At 34.0% G+C, this 18,345-nt stretch overlaps 1 long non-coding RNA gene across 1 annotated transcript; it reads right to left on the bottom strand.

The window, feature by feature from the left end:
• Positions 1-575: 575 nt before the first annotated feature.
• Positions 576-2,375, bottom strand: LOC114317578 (uncharacterized). Its single transcript, XR_003648653.2, has 2 exons — positions 1,975-2,375; positions 576-821 (listed from the first exon to the last, which is right to left on the bottom strand). It is a non-coding gene; the product is annotated as an uncharacterized LOC114317578 (long non-coding RNA).
• Between the last annotated feature and the right edge of the window lie 15,970 nt (positions 2,376-18,345).

Genomic DNA, 18,345 nt, shown 5'->3' with positions numbered 1-18,345 from the left:
AACATAAGCTGATTTCTGACTTACAAATTAAGCATCTCCTGCCCCACTCAAAGAATAAGCTGATTTCTGACTTACAAAAAGCTATAAGCAGCATTGTTAAGCTAAACCAAACACATCAAAATAACTTAAATTAAGCCGAAAGCTGAAATAAACAGCTTTTAAGCTGCACCAAACAGGCACATACACACAGGCTCAACCACAGTGGCTTGTGAGTAACCCTGTGGTTGATTCTGTGCCACATTTCTCCTCCACTTTATGTTCATGGTTATTCTTATTCATTCCCTAGAGAAAAAGGGCAAAAACATTTCCAGAGACATTTCTCATCTACCCCAATGAGTTGCTAATGATTGTCCACAAGGAGCTGCTCCGACTCATTTTTAATGTAAGCTGCAAAAATCTACTCCACGATTTTGCCTAGCTGAATTACCTGTTCGCAAATGGTGAACATCCTATATTATTTGGTTATCGCTCAAAAGACTTTCAGAACACTAATGTTTATATCCTGAAGACTAAAAACTTGCACGTAACTTCAGCAGCTCAATGGAAGGCAACTTGACAGCAGAGCTAGTCAGTCCTTAATCAGTAACACAGATAACAAGCTTATACGACAGAACACACAGTGCGACAAGAATCCCAATAAACATATTAATGGAAAAATGTACCTCTATCAATTCCACCTAGAAAACAATATCATGGATTTGAAGTTCAAAGCATTGAATGTTAACAAAAATCAACCAGTTTGTCGAAGGTACTGTGTATGTTCATCCTTTGTCAGGTTCTCCGTCCTTGGCCCCATGAACACTGTCAACTGGTGGCAATGTCTGCACATAACATTACAAAATTCATTAACGAGAGAGAGAGAGAGAGAATGAATGAAAATGGAAAAATAAATACAACAAACAAGTTTGCAATCATATTCAAAAGGGAAAAAATCATTCTTCCAAATATTCTGGAAAAGAAAGCCCCAAATAAAATTCTATTGAAAGCCACACAAAAAGAGGGGTACTAGCATAGCCAAAATGCCAAACACAGATAATTTTGATTTGAAAATGTCATTGTCGTGTCATATGGGTTAACCAAGTGCTATGTGGAATGCCCATTTCTAAGGGCATGGGATGGCTTGCTTGCTTTATATGAAATTTCCTATGTAAACTCATCCATTGTTGCATTATTTTGCTTTTTGGCCTATCCTCCTGGGTTGTGAGAGGATTATAAATATAGGCTAGACTTGGCATCATCACTCTACAGTGAGTTTTTTGAGTGTCCATTTGGACTATGTTTTGAGCTTCATTGTGATACCAATTTTTGGCAATGAAATTACTTAATTACCAAAAATAAAAATTTGCAGTTCTTCTCCTAAAGGGAAATAAATAATTTTCCTAATATTCTTGAAAAGAAAGCCAAAAATAAAATAAACTCTTGAAAGCCCAAGTGCCAAACACATATAATGCTGACAATGCCATTGATGTGTCATTTGGACAAGGATTCTGCATAAAAGTAACTGTTTTGTTGAGTTTCCAAAACTTGTTTTCTGATTTTTATTTTTTTTTTAAAATTAGAAATTAGCTTGATAAAAATAAACACCAATTTTTTTTGATTTTTTTTTTTTTTTGAATTTTTAGAAATCATTCCATCCTAAAAAGAAAATCCATATGAAAATAAATGAGTTTTTTTACTATTTTTATTTTTTTACCAAACTACTTTTTGAAAAAAATTCAGAAACAAATTATGAGAACTGAGTCAAATATCCAACATTAATCAACTATAGTTATTAAACAGCCACAGGCACTCAAATCCAACAAATCATGGGCAATGTTCCTTTCAAAAAAAAAAAAATTAATTTTTTATTTATTTATTGGGAGATAGAACAAGTGTTATTACAAATTGAACAAACTACTAATACAATTGAAATCTCAGAGACATTTTATCAAACAGGTAATAGGCAACACACAGCATAGAGAAAGAGAGAGATACCAAATCAGGCTTGAAGATGTTGTGAACAATGGAAGCGCCAGAAAGAAGAGAAACAACGACAACCACGCACGACCACGCCAGCGACGGAGTGCCACTCGGCTGCCTCCGTCCTCCGAATTTCTGATTCATTTCGCGCACTCCACACCCACACCCACACCCACACCCACACCCACACTTGACTTGGCAACAATAGCCACAAGCCCAACAATCTACCTGGCTGATTCAACTACTCCTCCAAGTCTTTAAAATATACAGTAAATTACTAATAGATCCAAATTAACAATTAAATTTTATTAATAAATTTATTAAGCGATAAATTTATATTTTTTTTATTTTTATAATAATAAACTTATCAATTATGGCCTATATATAAATAAATCTAGTTAATAAAATTGATTGATAAATATTCCCTTAATATATATATATATATATATATATCACAGCTTTTTTTTTTTTTTTTTTTTTTTTTTTTTTTTTTTTTTTTGGGCTGGTAAGGCAATTTGTGATTCATTTTGATTTTTAACTTTTTTACTTCCACTACAGTTTCTCTTTACCATCACCATAATTACTATGCTTTTACCCTCATCATTGTTATTATTGTCGTCACTGTTATTACAATATAAAAATTAAAAATTATAATTTAAAAATAATAAATTTTAAATTTGATCTTATATTCAACACTTAATTTTTTAATAACCAACTTTTCAATTTAATAAATTTATCTTTTAGTTTTAGTATTTAATTTTCAACATTCAGCTTTCAGTTTTAAATTTTATTTATTTGTGTGAATTTTTATTGAGAAAATTGTCCAAACTAAAGAGGGTATAAGACATTAGGTCTAGTGAATATTTTTTTATTCATGAGAGGTCCACCATTTTTGAAATAATTTAGTAAAAAGTCTTTTTGTTAGTTTTGAGGACATTTACCTCTTAATTTATCTATGGACTTTTTTGATTTGTTGACTTTTTGTTTGCTATCTGTTCCTGTTCAAATTTATATCTATCTGTTTAAATTCGTATCTATCTGTTCAATTTTTTTTCCATATCTGATCAATTTTTCCCTTATTTATTCAATTTTTTTTACCATATCTATTCAATTTTTTGATCTTTTTAGTTCAAATTTTGTTCTCATCTGTCAAACTAACTCTCTCTGTTGTCAAAATCTTTTTTATCTGTTGAATTTTATATCTATCTGTTAAACTTATTCTATCTGTCTCTTTCTTTATCTGAGTTGTAAACAACCTATTTTGACTAACCCTAAGACTTCGGGCGCTTGCAAACTGCCCAATGATGAAATGGTACTTACTTCTTCGTTAGAAAGTTTAAAGTTGTTTAGAGATGCTGTAATAAACCCGTTTTGGCAAAAAATTAACTTTTTGCGAAAATGACCATTTTATCACTAGGCCCGTTTTTAGCTAAAAACTAACTTCTTAACACTGGAAAGCTCGATTGTGTTTTGATTGATCGTATTTTTCAAAATTAGTGATTCGTTTTATCAAAAACATTGATCAGAATGCAATTCAGGCTTACATATACTACAAGCAAGCCAAAAGCATAGAACCATGTACTTGTGAATGCATACATAGCACATGTACCAAAGCAAAATGAGCATGTGCATGTTAGATGTGAGTGCGCAGAATTATTTTTGGAAGCTCAATCTTAGTGCATTTTTTGTGGGAACGGCTGGGGGGGGAGGGAGGGAAACGATGAAACCCTAGAAGGTTTCCAAAGGCTTCCCCCAACTCTATAAATAGAGCCTCTCCCCCTCTCTTTGAAGAGGTTAAGAAATTTGAAGCATTTTGAAAGCTTTTAAGATCAAAACAACCAACTTCCCTCCTTCCTCTACCCTAATTCCAAAATACACCACCCACAACATCTCTAAATACAAAAGAATACCTAACGACTAAAGAACTTCAACCCAAACTCGGATTCCAAACTTGAGGGAAGCTTACAAGCAAGGGCCTCGTTATTTTTTTGCATTATTCTTCATGGGCTCTTTAATTCTCGAAAACCAAAAGGTAAACCCTCCCTATCATCTATATTTCAGTAGCTCTTCGCTTATTTTCAGTGGCCAATCCATGCTAGGTTGTTAGTCCATCTTAGCATCATGTAGTCTCTTAATTTTTCTTGCTCTCTCACATCTTCTTGCATGTCTTGTTTATTTTCCATTAGGACAACATATTTTTAGGGTCATCTTAATCTTATAATCAGCATAGATGGCCCAGTTTAAGCATCATGTTGGTTAGTTTTGCATTATTTTTTGTGTTGATTGTCTTTTATGTATTAAATCATGTTAGAACCCTTAAACCGGTCCTAGGTACATATTTTGTATGATTAGTTGCATGTTTAGGTCATATTTATTTTATCCGTGCATGTAAGATGCAGAAGTGGACATAAGGTAAGTCCCTTTGTTCTTTTTGGCACATGTGTGTTATTTGCATTGTCCTTTAAATAATGCAAGTTTCTGTGCTCTTTATATGCAAAATTGTGTGTTTTGTATATTTTTATAAATATTGTGTATTTTAGTTTGTGTTTAAAGCCATGGATAGTGGTGTAAATATGGCCCGACCCATGATAGGCCGTGAAGGCTCCCATTTTTTTTCAGGTCAGGCCAAGCCGAGCCTGCCCGCGGGCGGAAAAGTGGGCCCCAGGCCCAACCCCAACCCCACTTAGATTAGGGCCTAAGGCCTAGGCTCGAGCTCGGGCTGCTAGCTGGGCCTAGCGAGCCTTTTTTCTTTTTTTTTGCAAAAAATAAATGATAAAGACATTGTGTATATAGATTATTTATGAGGGATAAAAAATAAAAGAAAAATTGTATTAAAGTATTTTAGTTAGGATTAATGAGATGTTTGGTTATGTTTTATGTGTGGTGTTATTTAAATTTAATTATGTATGACTTATGTTTTTTTGGTTATGAACTTATAACTAAAAAGTATGAAATTATGTAATTTTTTTCTTTCGAAATCAATAATTATATATATATATATATATCAAAATGAAACTTTCAATATTACAATCATTAAATTAAATAGATAACATTTATTGAATGAATAATTTTATTTTAGAATGAATTAAAATATTAAAAAAAATTATATCATTAAATAAAATAAATGTAGATTATTGATGATGGTAGAGCAATTGTATCACTATAGGTCAAGTACATCCCAACTAGGTTGGCACCTACTAGTCTAACAATTATTTACATTACACTCCACCTCAATAATCTAATACACACAAAAAAAAAGACGAAATGAAATAATGAAAAGCAAATTGTTGATCAATCATCAGAGGAGCCAGACAATTCACTCGTGTTGCCCGAGGATATGTCATCCAAATCACTTTGAATTCTCTGATTTTCACTATAATTTTGTCTTCTTATAAGTACATGTATATGATCTCTAGATATCATCAGTGCTTCAACCATTTGGGGCGAAGGCCTGTTGTAGCAATTGCTTAGCACCCGTCCACTTACACTAAAAGCTATTTCCGAAGCAACTGTAGAAATAAGAACGGTTAGTATATCACGGACCATCTGTGAAAGCACAAGCCACATAGTTTCATTTTTTTTTTATCAATCCAAAATGTCAAAATTTTGGAAATCGTCTACTGTTGGGCTTTCCAAATAATATTGTAGTTCAAAATTACTTACACTTGTATGTTGAGATATTCTTCAACTATTTATAGTTGAAAAAATACTTAGTCTGCCACCTCGAGACGAGGCTATTGTTGTAATGTGTATATGTGTATTCGCAGATGCAGCTGCCTTGTATTCTTCAAATAATGTTTTGCATGTTTGCATAATATAGGCAAATTGTTTTTGATCAGCGACAATACATTCTAAAAATTCTTGTAAACCAATTTCTTTACACCTAGAATCAATTATCATGGCTAAACCTAAAAAATAAAGCAATGGATTGAAATATTTATTAAATTTTTCTTTCATTGCAGTAATAATGTTTACATAATATTCATTACCCATATATTTTACGAAAACTTTCATTATTTTTGCTAACATATGTAAAACAAATAGTAAAGTAGGAATATATATATATATATATATATATATATATATGTATAAGAAAATAATTTTGTTGCAATATTAAAAACTTGTAGAAATCTTTATGTAAGGCTACTTAGCACCAATTAAATTCTGTGGGAGTCAATACTTCTCTTGTTGATGTTGTTGAAAAAAATAAATTTATTGTTTTTCTTTGTTCACAAGCTCTTTTTAACATATTATACATTGAATTTTACATATTGTCTAAATCTAAAATTAATTTTTTAAATGGCAAGCATTCTCATTGACAAATTTTCCTATATTTCGAAATTCGATTAGCAAAAAAGATAATAGTAACAACTGCATTTTTTATTACCAGTATAGAAGTCTCGTATACATACATAGCTTCTTTAACAATCGAGTTTAAAATATGAGCACAACAACGAACATGAAATAAATCACCATCAATAAGTAATTGTAAAGTTGATTTCAAATGGGTTACAGTCTTATTGTAATATGTTATATTATCAAAACTAATGGAAAATATTTTATTTTTCAAAATACACTCATATAATACAGTTCATATTTCTACACTAAGTGAATGACTAGTGTATGAAAGTTCATCTAATCTAAATGAAATAATTCTTTTATTTAATTTCCAATCATTATCAATAAAATGCGCAGTGATACATTGATATTCTAAACCATTATTTGCGCACAAATCAGATATTAAACAAACTCTTCCATTCAAATATTTGAAGATGTCAAATAATTCACTTTTAATATCCTCAAATTTCTTTAAAATTTTGTTTCTAGTAGTATTTCTTTAAAAACTTTGATATTGCGGTGCAAAACTTTCATGAATCATTTGTACAAAATCGGGACATTCACTAGTAGTAAAAGGTTGTTCTTTTTTAATAATATAATCAATTACAGAATTTTATACATGTATAGGATCATATGAAAATTTTGTAAATGACTAGTTGATGAAACCCCTAATTGCATTTGACTTCTAATATTAGGTTGTTGATTTGTAAATGTTTGTTAGCATGCCTTTTTAGATGATTAGTACCCCCTACAGATGCAACACTAAGTAAATGTGCACAATATTTATGTTTTGCTTTAAATCTAATTGTACCATCAAGATTATTTGCAAATATCTTTTCGAAATGGTCCCAAACACTGCTAGTCGTGCCCCTAGATGATGATTCAGCTATTGGAAGAGGGATATTAGGTACATTAGAAGGAGAATCAACATATTTATATTGTGTAGTATATGCATCAATATCGACATAAACATTAGGAATATTAGAATCCATAATAATGTAAGTAAAATAATATATAAGAACTAACGATTAATTTAAATAATGAGTAAACAATAACAACTAATATATTTTAAGAAATAATTAATTTTAAAAAAATAGTAACTAATAAATTTAATTCAACTAATTAATGTTACCGACTGGCAAATGCGATATAAAAATTACCTTCTTCTGATAAAAGCTTATTCTTGCACAATTGCAATTATCACTTAGGGATGAGACTTCAAAATTAATTGAAAGAGTTGAAAGTTAAGAGAGATTGAGAGTTTGAGAGAAAGAATTGTTTGTGAGAAATAAAATGTGAGAGTGGGATATTTATAGGAGTTTAGGAGAAGGGGGGTCAATTTGTATAAAAAACAAATAAAAAAAATCTTTTGCCATTGGAAGTCAATGGTCATTTGACCGTTTGAATATTATTATTATTATTATTATTGAATTTGACTATTGGTGTGGCAGAGAGCCGTTAGGGGGTGGGTGGTGAAATTTTTTTTGGGTCGAGCAAAGATTCAAAATATTGGTTTCAAAATGATGGCCTAGGCTTAAGGTCTCGAGTTCGGCTCGGGTCTGGACCCACCCCGGGCTGTGGGTGGGTTTCGGGCCATCCACGGGCCATTTTTACACCCCTAACCATGGATTGTCAAAAATCCATTTTTAATAAAAAAAAATTCATTCTTTTAAAAGAAATATGGCTTTATTCATTCAATCTAAAGTATATGATATTCATTTTTACTTATATCAAATAGTCTTAGGTTAGTTAAAAGTGTTAGGTCTAAAATGAATTGTATGAATGATTAACCACTAAAATAATAAAATAGAGAGTGAGTAGAGGCAAATCTTTAGATTAGGCAAAAGAGGGTGCTTCCATGCAAATGACCCTCCCATTTTGTACCTATGCTCGCAAACCTAAAATTTTCTTCGTTATGATAGATTAGGCCTTAACTTAGTTTTCATTTCTTAATTTCCCTTTAAAAATTAAGTGGCAACTCTATTTCAATAAAGCAAGTCGGTGTGGGATGCGTGCCTTAGACTTGAGAAAGGCACGACGCCCATATATACAAATTGATTTCACATACAAATTTGCATAGATTGATTTCACATTTTTATTTTATCTGTTAAAAATAACAATACAACCAAGCATATCTATTGAAACAACTATTTATCATCCATAGCCAAATCTAACACTCTCAGCTAAGCATTATTTGTTGAAACCAGCACCCTCTCTCTCTCTCTCTCTCTCTCTCACAAAAACCAGTCAAGCTCTTGATTCTTTTCCACAACTCTCACTTCCTTTGTAGTTTCCATGTATAGACTCTTGTAAGACCTTTGCGAGCTCACACTAGCAATTTCTAGGGTTTCTCAATCATCCATCTTTCTTCTTCTTCTCTTTCTCCTCCTCTTCGTCATCATCATCTTCTTTTTCTTTGGACTTCGTCGTCGTCATCATCTTCCTCTTGAATATTCTAAAATGGGCGGTTTACTTCTCCAACCATCTCATGGTTCTTCAGCAACCGATCGGGAGCCATTTCTGCAGAACAATCACCAAAATCATCAAATAAACATATACACATATAAGTATATATAAAAAATCAATCCATGGCTATAGTAGCAAGATTTGTTGGATCTTCTTTCTTAATCCATGCATGTCTTCTTCTTCTCTTTCTTTAGAACTGCGATGAACAATAATGAGAAACGCAATAAACGGAATCGGAGCCCCAACCATGAGAAGCATAGAGAGAGAAATGACAGATCCAGTAAATTTGTATTCGTCAGATAGAAATAGAGATAGTTTTGGTGCTCCAGCAAATCCGTCTCTAGCGACACATATAAAGGCATCGCTGGTTTGACGGAGGAGAGAGCAACCTTTACAAATCTGTGATTGAGGTTTATAGTAATAGTGGTGAGTGAAGTACTTAGGGTTTGTCGAGATCCTAGAGCATGAAAGATAGACAAAGAACGAGATTAGAGAAAGAAATAGAGTTTCCAAGGGAACTCCGATTTCTCATTGATGACACTTTCAACGTCTGCTTCTCCAAGTCCAGCTTTCAGTCCAACAAATGATTCCTCTTCTGGATGTCACCAGTCACGAACAACATAGGAGCCGGAGACTTCTTTGATGGAAAAGTTATCGGCGAAGTCGTCGAAGACGAAGCGAGACTTGACGGTGAAGCAAGACAAAACCCTAGCAAGAATATTTGAGGAAAGAGATACAGAGATAAAGATAGAGAGACAAAGAGAAAAATAGAGACACTTTAAACAAAAACACGTGAAATCATCCAAATAAATAGTGATGGGTAGGTTGGTTATTTTGCTTGAGCTTGTCTTTTTGGACAAAGTATTTGAGCACCTAGATTGGACCTTTGGCCAAGGAAAATCCAAATTTGGATTTATCAACTGAGTGCCCATTTTTATTTTGTCAAAAATTCAACCATGCTAGTGTTAAAAATGAAATTAGTTGACATATAGAAAAAAAAAAATTAAAAAGGAAATGTTACATTGAACAATTAATTGCTCATTTAACTTAGTTTGGTAAACATAAAAAAGTTAAATGAACTAAGTTTGTGCAAATTTTAAAACTTGTAAAAGTTTTCAAACCAAACTTCAATAGTTAAAATGCTAGTAAAATTATAATTAATTTTTTTTTGGGATACGTATTTAAGAGTTTTAGTTATGAGTTCGGATTCTCTAAAATAATTTTAGAATTTTTTTTTTTAGATAACTGGTATTTAATTGTACAAAATTTGAAGATACGATAGTCAAAAGTTGAAAGTATAACAACCATAGAAATAATCACTCTAACATCATTTTTAAAAATAAGAAAACTCAAAAAACTCTCTCCTTTTGGAATATTAGGCTAATTATAATGAATCAAAATTTTTTACATAATTTCCAAAAGCCCACCATTCAAATTAATTCATCAATCATACTAAAGGGCAAAATAGAAACTTTTAAAAGAAACTAAGGACAAAATATGTACCAAAATACAAGCCTTCTCAACTAAAGGGGAGCTCCTATTTGCATCCCAAAAAGTAGGTTGGGCACCCCACTACTTTTAGCATCCCAATAATAAATTAAAAATTTTATTTATTTGTTTAGAGACTTCAAATAATACCTATCCTAACCCTAAAAATCCTAAAACCCTATACAAATCTACTTTGTACACCTAATTACCAATAAACAGAGGAACAAAAACCACATTTGGTGTCTCTGGAATTCCAAGCGAGGAAGAGGGATTCTGAGTTCATCCAAAATGAAGAGGGTTTTTACTCCTCTACATAATTTGTTCATCTAAGTATTTTTATTCATCAGGAGAATTTGGGGATCAAACAATGTAACTTATTAACATATATATTGAATTTACGATGTATATTATTTTGTTTGTTTGTTGTGTTTTTTTTTTCCCTTGTTTTTTCCCTATTTTGTTATTTTTATTAGTTTACCAAAACGACATTTAGATTTTACTTATTAGTCATGGCATGTTGATGGTCCAATTATTTCATATGGATATTCAGTATCGAACAAAATATATTTTTCTGGATACTTAATTCCAAACATGTGAAATTTGTTCGGATATGATGAGAATATCTGAGAATTAGCCCATGCATCCACAAAACAATCCAAGCTCAAGTGTGCACAAGTGTCATAACTCAAGTCACAGCTTAGGAAGGATAGCAGCCTTACATGCATACTTGTAATAGTTAGTTAGGAAGTTAGATAATTTGTTAGTTTGTTATACAAGTGTGTTTCAGTCAAGTGAGTTAGTTAGAATAGATGTATATGGATTACAAGATCTAGGATTGTATATAAACATTTGTAGAACTATTCATTTGGGTATGGAATAAGAATTTCATCATGGTATCAGAGCTTTCTAGCTCAACCGAGAAAGGTCCTACAATGGCTGAAACTTCTTCTTCAGTTACAACTATTTCTTCAAATCTCAGTTTGCTTATATCAAATCTTAGTTCCTTAGTTACAGTCAAGCTTGACTCACATAATTTTCTCATATGAAGGAGCTAGATTCAGAATGTCCTTTATGACACAAATCTTCTTGGTTATGCAACTGGTTTGATGGTTTGTCTCGCTCAAGAAATCATGGATTCTACTAGAAATCAACGAATTCTCAATCCAAAATTTACCAAATTGAGGTAATTGATGCTCATCTCCTAAGCTACTTGGTTGCAACTCTATCTCCCTCAATTTATTCATATGTTCTTCATCACACTCATTGTTTCCAAGTGTGGCAAGCCATAGAAAAGTGATTTACCTCATTATCCGGATCACATATTCATCAATTGAAGACTAAATTGCAAACAATTACCAAGAAATCTCTCTCTACGGAAGATTATCTTGCTCAGCTTAAAGAAATCTCAGATCAATTGTCTTTCACTTCTACAAATATTCCTATAACGGCTTGGGTTAGACCTAACCCTTTTATGTTCTTGGATCCGGGATCTGACACTCTTTATCATTGTCTATACTTTTTCTTGTCTTGTTGTTAGTTATGTTGTGAATAGGTTAGTAGTTTTTTTTCTAAGGAAATCATGTCTATTTTTTATCAGGTTCGCTAGAGCAGTATTTTTAATGCTTGAACGGTCTTCTGCAGTTTGTAAATTTCTGAAAGGGGGTCATTGTGCGCTCGAGCCATGTTTTGGTCGCTCAAGCGGTCTCACTTACTTGTGCCTAATGCTCAAGCGGTATTTTGGTCGCTCGAGCGGTCTCACTTATTTGTATTTAACGCTCGAGCGATATTTTGGTCGCTCAAGTGGTCTGTGTGTATATCAGATCAGAAAGAAGGGTTTTTGGTCACATTTTCATTTCTTCTCTCTCTCTCACTAAAACATTTCTAAACTGAATTTCTTTTTTTTTTCTCTCTCTAGTTCTTGCTTAAAACCCTTCCATACACCCTTATCATTTGATTTCACCACCATAAGGCTTTGGAGTAAAATGCAGAGTTTGGCGAGGGCTTCCATTTAATCTGAGTGGATCATCGTTTCGTCATCGGTGATTTTTGGGTTGTCTCCTCTTCTCTTTAAGAAGTAGGGATTTCTTTTCTCGTTTTCAATACCTCGTTATAGATACACATGTGGTAGTTTTTATAAAATTTAATAACAAGTTTGTTAAAAAAATTTCCAAAAAAAAAAATGATAGGGGTTTGGGGTTTGGATCTTAGGAGTTGGAATTAGAATTTGATGAGTAGCGGGTGTTTCGGTTATTTGAGTGGTAGTTGTGCATGTGCGTGTTAAGAGTAGAGAAAAATCCTAATTTATCATTATGGGCTTAATTAATCCTAAAGGGGTGAAGATGTGTAATAATCAAGTTATGTGTTAAAGAATTGAAATAGCCGTAGAGTTATTAAAATGAAACTTAATTGGGTTTGGTAATGGTTTTTGATTAATTTTATATTGTAGTTGTACTTTATGAATTGGATTGGTTTATGGAAAAAGATGAAGTTTTGGCCAAGGGTGGACGTAGTTAATGGTTTTAAAACAACAGATTTGGTTTTTGAAATAAAATGACGTGTGTAACTCTTTTATGAAATGAATGAGAAATGGTTGATTTGAAAGGTGGAATTAGTTATGGATTTTTATTGTATGAGTCGTGCATCTATTTATATGATTAGAGGTTTTGTCCTTGGTCATCGGCGGAGGATGGCATTGTTGTTGTTGAGTAGATGATATGTATGTACACTTTAGCATGTTGTGCTATTATTCTGGGTGAGACCAATAAAGCATGGCACTTTGACAGAGGTTCATCGTCCCTTTTAATTTGCGCCCGGTAAAGTATGAAAGGAGGTCTGTTTCTCTTCGTATTGACCTGGTAAAGTGTGGCATCTTGTGATAGGTTCCTCTCCCTTTCGGTTTACGGTCAGTAAAGTGTGACCATGGGCTCGTTCCCTTCCGGATGAGGACAGTAAAGCGTTATCTGTTATATGGGTTACATCATTTGCCATCCGTGTTGTAGGCCGGTGGAAATGGATGTATGTATTACGTTCAGTTATTTATATGTAGAAATATATGTTTTCTTGATATCCTCTTATGGGTGTTCCTTGCCCTTGGGCCTATGGCTAGGGAAGATAGTAGATGTGTTGTTACTTAAGTGTGTAGTGGGTTGAGATATGGGATTGGGTTATAACTCGTATATCTGAATGTGCTTTCAAACAAATGTGGAGATGGAATTCTTTTATATTAATGTGGGGTTTAAATAACCAAGGTTGTATTGTGAAGAAATGCTTTTGGAACTAAACTGAATAATTAGAAAGAAAACAAATGGTTTTACAGCTTGTAGTGTTCAAATGGGTGTTTTTGGAGAAAATGTACCTATATAAGTATATTTTGAATATTAAACTATCACGTTATTTATATTGTACGTCTTGGTGCATTAATGATCAGAGATATATGTATGTTGTTATTGTTTAGGATCGTATTAGGATCTCTACTGGATTTTATGTTCATCCCACATTGCTAATAAATTTTTCAAGTGCAAATTGAGAAATGATTCAAGATCGGTAATCTTGCTTAAATTGTTAGCCATGTGGCCTATACTTGTACGCGAAACACCATTGATGTAAACAGGTTAAACCCTTACTTTAATGTAAATATGTAAGCCTACGGACATTTTGTTTAAATATAATTCTTGCTGCATTCCATGTATGTACAATTGAGAGAACTTTCATTTATTATGGATGTAATGTATGTATAGTTCTACATATTCTTAATAGAAATGGATTTATGTTAATAGATACGGTAAAGTTATTCGGGTAATAAAAAGTGGGGCGTGACAACTTGGTATCAGAGCTAACCGAGTTTGAATATCTTGGGTCGTGAAAAGTGGTTTTTACCACAATGGGTTTATTATGCTTGGTGAGGATGTTTGCATATAGTTAGGATAAGTGTTAGGATTGTATGTGTGGCATTTATGTGAGCATGAGATTAAGTTTCATGGATAGTGCTAGTAGTCGGTGAACTTGCTTTAAGGTCTTATTGGAAAACACGCTTGATCAACATGGTTTCTGATGAGAATTCCTTGAGAGTTCCGGGACGAGTAGCTATCCTTGTGGACTTGATTCGATTAAGTAATTAAATGTGTAACTGTTTATGTGAATAAGATTGTGTGATTTTGTGTTAAATGTGTCTTGTAGCTTAGTGGCAGTGAGTGTGTGCCTCGGGGAAGGCCATTGGGTGATTCACTAAGTTTGGTTTTAGTTTTTCGTTTCATAGGATGTCTTTAGAAGGAAGTAAAGGCCAAGTTTGGAGTAAAAGTGTAGGTAAAGGCACAACTGTTCCGTTGGTACCTGCCCCTACAGTATCGGTTGTGGGTGAGGAAGTTGCACGTGAGATTTTAAGAGCGGTGATAGATGCTCCAGCTAGTACTGAGGGGGACTATGGGTGTACCCTTAAATTGACCAAGGATTTTCTTTGCTCCAATCCACTTGTGTTTTTGGGATAGCCTAAGCCGTTGGAGGCTGATGATTGGTTAGAGTCGATTACCAAGACTTTTGATATGCGTAAAGTCAAGGATAAGGAGTTGAGGGTTATTTTGGCTGGTTTCCAACTGAAAGGAGACACTGGTTATTGGTGGAAGTCTATGAGAGTTTCTGTGGGCACCACTTGGGCTACATTTACTGAGGCTTTTTGGGCTAAGTATTATTCTCCTTCCGCTCAAGAAAGATTGAGAAACCAATTTGTTGAGTTGCGCTAGGAGAATACTCCTTTGGCACTATTTGAGGCGAGATTCGCCATCTTGTTCAGGTTCGCTCCAAAGTTGGTCGCAATAGAGGAGTAACGTTGTTTTGAGTTGGAGAAGAGGTTGTGTGATGATGTCCGGGGTAAGGTTGCTGGGGCTATGTACAGAGATTATCACACCCTGGTAGAGGTGACGGCTCACATGGAAGCTGTTAATCTTAGTGTTGGTCAATATAAGGAGAAAGATGGCATATTGGGAATTTTGACTGTTCGGGGAGGTAGTAGACCTAGTAAGAATTGGAGACGGGCAAGATCTCAGGCAGAGGCACACGCGCAGTTAATGCCTCAATCCACTTTTGGTTCTTCAGATTCGTCCTTTGGAAGGTCTAGTCAAGCTCAGGCTTCATCGAGTCAGTCACAAAACATGGGACCACCTATTTGTTCTAGGTATGGTTGGATGAGCCACGTTCGACGTCGTTGTCCTCTACGTGAGCAGGACCACTTTCAGTAGTCCCAGCGGGGATAATAGTGATGTTCTAGTGTGGAGGAGTTTTATTATTTGTAATGTAGTATGAAGTTATCTTATTTAAAAATGTGTACCTACGAATGTTGTTTATATATATATATATATATATGTGTGTGTGTGTTGTTGTAAACCCAAATGATATGGGTATGTAATTAATCTTGAATTTTCTTGTAATGTATTGAATAATGTTGTGAGGATTAGAAAAATAGTTTTTTTAGTGTTATATTATTTTCCTGGGTGGAGCGTGTATTGGCTTGTGATGTCTTGGGTTGATTTATTGTTACTTGTTAAGAAGTAGGGGGTTATTTATCGTTATGGCTAGTCTTTATGTGGCAAGAATGAGGTTGTATAGTGTTAATGTATTATTTTGGGGTGGTGTGATACCTGTGATACCATGGGGTTCTGTAAGATAAGTAGGAGTTCCCTGATGGATGGTGAGAGTGTGCAGAGGGAATATAAGACTTGTGTCTGTAATGGTGAGAGTTGTGTTTGTATTTGTGCGGTGTTGGAAATTGGTGGTCTACAGGAAATTGTAAGTTGGTTATCTATGTTTAAGTGTTGGGTGGTGTGTTAGGAGTGTGTTGTGCTGTTGTTTTACGTATTCACGGATTTGGTGGATGGACGTTGACCTTATCGGTCTTTTAAACGTAGTGTGATGAGAACATTTTCCATATAGGCATCTAAATGGTGGTTGGTTTGGTGAGCAAGAGTGGTGTGGTCTAATCTTAAGGAATCCGATGTGATTCAAGAAACATGTGCGTTTGTGTGTAAAACTCTGTTTTGGAGTAAACAGTGCTAGGTTGCATGTCAGTGTTGGATGCCAATTGTTGAGGGTTGTTAAGTTGGGTAGTCGATTGATTTTTGTCGGAATTGGGTTAACATATACTCACCTCGAGAGTAGCTTGGAATCAAACATAAGGATTGTAAGGTTGAGCAGTGCTTTAGGGTGGACTTGTGAGTGTTAAGTCTCATGTAAGCAAATATGAAGTTGGTGTGAGTTGGTGGTAACCAGGTTGGGATTACGTGTTGAGGCCGCCATGTTGTGAGCACTTTGGCGCCATTGTGTGATTGATAGATGGTGACGAGAACGAGGCTCTCAAGAATATGTAAACTTTATATGTGCTTTCCTGTATTATTAGCACAGTTATTATTTCTATTAATTTGTTGTTATAGAAATGTTGTTTTGGTGTTGAGGCATCACTATAAGGTGTTGTTGGATGACGGTTGAGGTTCACCAGTTATTTTATGTTGAGAAGAAAATTTAGAAAATGAATTTTTCCTTGTATTGTGGTCTAAAATGGCAATGTTGAACTGTAATGTTGGGATTTAATCTAAGTAGTAATAAAGGATTTCGATGCGTGGTTTATTTGATTTAATAAAAGCTGAATCTAACAAATCATGAGAATGTGAATGATTATGTGTTCTGAATAACACTTTATTTTGTTTTCGAAGGATGGTTGCAAAATTCTAAGTTTTACGTGGAAATCAAAAATGTATTTTGGTTGTGGGCGGTGCAAGTTTGAGCACCTTTTGAGAATTTGTTTTATATAGGAGAGACATTTTCAAAGAAAATAAGAAATTAAGTTTTTTTTTTTTTTTTTTTTTTTACATGGACAGGTTGTGAATTATGTCATCTTTCATTGTTGGTTTGTGTAGTGACTTAGCTTGGATTGCTAGTCATGTGTTTAGGTGTCTTGTTTTAAGGAGGGTTTGGTGTTATTGGGGCTTATTATTCCGGAGCGTTGTCTTTTGGGTCGTGTTTTTGTGGTAAGTCCTTATCTTTTATGAGAGTTGACTAAGAGTTTTGTTGTAAAGGTGGTTTCTTTTCCTTAGTGCTCGGGTGTTGAGTACTTGGTGAAGGTTGACGTCCTTGGAGTGCACGTAAAGTCTGTTGTTTGTTTTTCTCGTCTCGTAGACCCAACAAGGTATGTGGGTCGAAGAATCATTCATGACCTATTTCTTGTATTCTTGCTGTTTGGGTGTTTTTAGGGCCCCGACGCCTTGGACCAGGATCCAAGAAAATTTTCAAAGTATGGATTTAGGCTTGGGTTAGTGGTTGTATTTATTTTTGTGGTTGGTTTGCCTTGTGTTGTGGAATATTCTTAAATTTTGAGGATGAAATTTCTTAAGAGAGGAAGATTTTAACGGCTTAGGTTACACCCAACCCTTTCATGTTTTTGGATTTGGGATCCAACACTCTTTATCGTTGTCTATACTCTTTTTTGTCTTGTGTTGGTTCTGTTGTGAATAGGTTGGTAGTTCTTTTTCTAAGGAAATCATGTCTATTTTTTTTCAGGTTCGCTCGAGTGGTCTTCTGCAAACTTCTATGAGGGGGTCATTGTGCGCTCGAGTCGTGTTTTGGTCGCTCGAGCGGTCTCACTTATTTGTGCCTGATGCTTGAGCAGTGTTTTAGTCGCTCAAGCAGTCTATGCATATATCAGATCGGGTAGAAAGGTTTTTGGCCACTTTTTTATCTCTTCTCTCTCACTAAAATATTTCTAAACCTAATTTATTCTCTCTCTCTCTCTCTCTTTGTCTCTCTAGTTCTTGCTTAAAACACTCCTATATACACTCATCCTTTGATTTCACCACCTTAGGGCTTTGGAATGAAACGTAGAGCTTGGCGAGGGCTTTTATTTAATCTAAACGGGTCATCGTTTCGTCACTGGTGATTTTTGGGTTGTCTCCTCTTGGCTTCAAGAAGTAGGGATTTCTTTGCTCCTTTTCAATACCTTGTTATAGATATACATGTGGAAGTTTTTATAACATTTAATAACAAGTTTGTTAAGAAATTTTACACACACACACACACAAACAAACAAAAAAAAGATAGGGGTTTAGGAGTTGG

This window comes from Camellia sinensis, chromosome 1 (genome assembly GCF_055761805.1).
Source record: "Camellia sinensis isolate YWXY chromosome 1, ASM5576180v1, whole genome shotgun sequence".
NCBI lineage: Eukaryota > Viridiplantae > Streptophyta > Magnoliopsida > Ericales > Theaceae > Camellia > Camellia sinensis.
This window is presented reverse-complemented; position numbering and strand designations above follow the sequence as displayed.